This window comes from Balaenoptera ricei, chromosome 4, assembly GCF_028023285.1.
Source record: "Balaenoptera ricei isolate mBalRic1 chromosome 4, mBalRic1.hap2, whole genome shotgun sequence".
Lineage (NCBI taxonomy): Eukaryota > Metazoa > Chordata > Mammalia > Artiodactyla > Balaenopteridae > Balaenoptera > Balaenoptera ricei.
Genome location: NC_082642.1, coordinates 5,310,764 through 5,312,381, shown reverse-complemented (window position 1 = coordinate 5,312,381; position 1,618 = coordinate 5,310,764).

The following is a 1,618-nucleotide window of genomic DNA, read 5'->3' as shown; positions in this document are numbered from 1 at the left end:
GGATATTTTTTAATTGATGTATTTTTATCTGATTGTAAAAATCAAAAACACTGTATAACCATTAGAAAACACAAGTGAAAGCAAACAAGAATTTTTTTAAAAACGCACATAGTTCTCAGTGTTATAACTATTACTACTTTAACACAGATTTTTTTTTTTTTTTTTTTAAAGGGAACGCTATTTATTTATTTATTTATTTTTGGCTGTGTTGGGTCTTCGTTTCTGCGCGAGGGCTTTCTCTAGTTGCGGCGAGCGGGGGCCACTCTTCATCGCGGCGCGCGGGCCTCTCACTATCGCGGCCTCTCTTGTTGCGGAGCACAGGCTCCAGACGCGCAGGCTCAGTAATTGTGGCTCAGGGTCCAGCTGCTCCGCGGCATGTGGGATCTTCCCAGACCAGGGCTCGAACCCGTGTCCCCTGCATTGGCAGGCAGATTCTCAACCACTGCGCCACCAGGGAAGCCCCACAGATGTATTTTTTAAACAAAAGTAGGACCTGAAATTGAACGTCACATTTCTACCTGACTACTTTTAGGACAAATATTTGTGAGCTGGCTACATTAAATCCATACTTTGAAAATCAGTCTCTGGCATTAATGAGGCAAAATGAAGTTTAATAGAAAATTCAGAATGAAATTTTGGGCAATTTTAAGGCATGTATAATTCCTAAGAATTCAAAGTTTTTAAAGGATTGCTGTTAAATAGTAACATTTAACAGCATTTTATTTATAATTCCTTCAAATCTTTACTAATACTATTTACTGAACTATTTTATTAATGAATTATTAAGTTGCCTAATACTTCAATCCTATTCATATTGAGAACTGGATTCAATTTTCAATCATTTCTGCGCTTATGTTGAAGTCTCGATTTTCTCCTCCACAGAAAGGAAACAGAATGTAATAGAAAGGAGCTGCGTGCCTTCATTTGTTTGACTCCTAGCTTTTAACACAAAATTGCTGTCTACACAAGTGGTGTCAACCCCTCCTTTCACCGGCATGCAAAAGTGAAGAGAGGCAGGGCCACAATCAGCCAGTGTGGTTATTAACTCCAGGCATCTCACGTCAAAGGTGACTGAGATTCACCAACTGTCCCAGGGACGTGTGAAAACTTTGCTCTGAGGAACTCTGTGGCCAATAATAGGTTGGACTTGAGAACTTTGATTTGAAAGTTTATGAAGATTTCCCAGGGCCGTAAGAATATGAGCTGTGAATCTAGTCCCCTCAACTAGCATTTGTAAGCATAATTTTAAATGCTACTGGCAAATTTTAAATATCACATATAGTTTCTCCGATAATAGTAAATTATAGGAAAGGAAAGCTTGCCTTCGACTTTTAAAAAATTAAATATTTACCTCCAAAATTCTAGGTTTGTTTCTACCTTGGTAACAGGTTTGCTGGGCTAGATCAGCTAAAAGCTTGTACATCTTCACATACTGAACTCCAGAATAGCTTAAATGCTTTTTGGTATTAAGTGCCTATAGATACACAAGATTCAGAGAAGGGGTAAAAGTCAAATTATCCCTTATTGCACCAATTTTGTAATTTAAAGTTTGCTTGGAGGGTCTCTAAAATTTTTCATGCAATTGGTAGTTCAGCCTATTTTAAGAAACGCCAGGTAT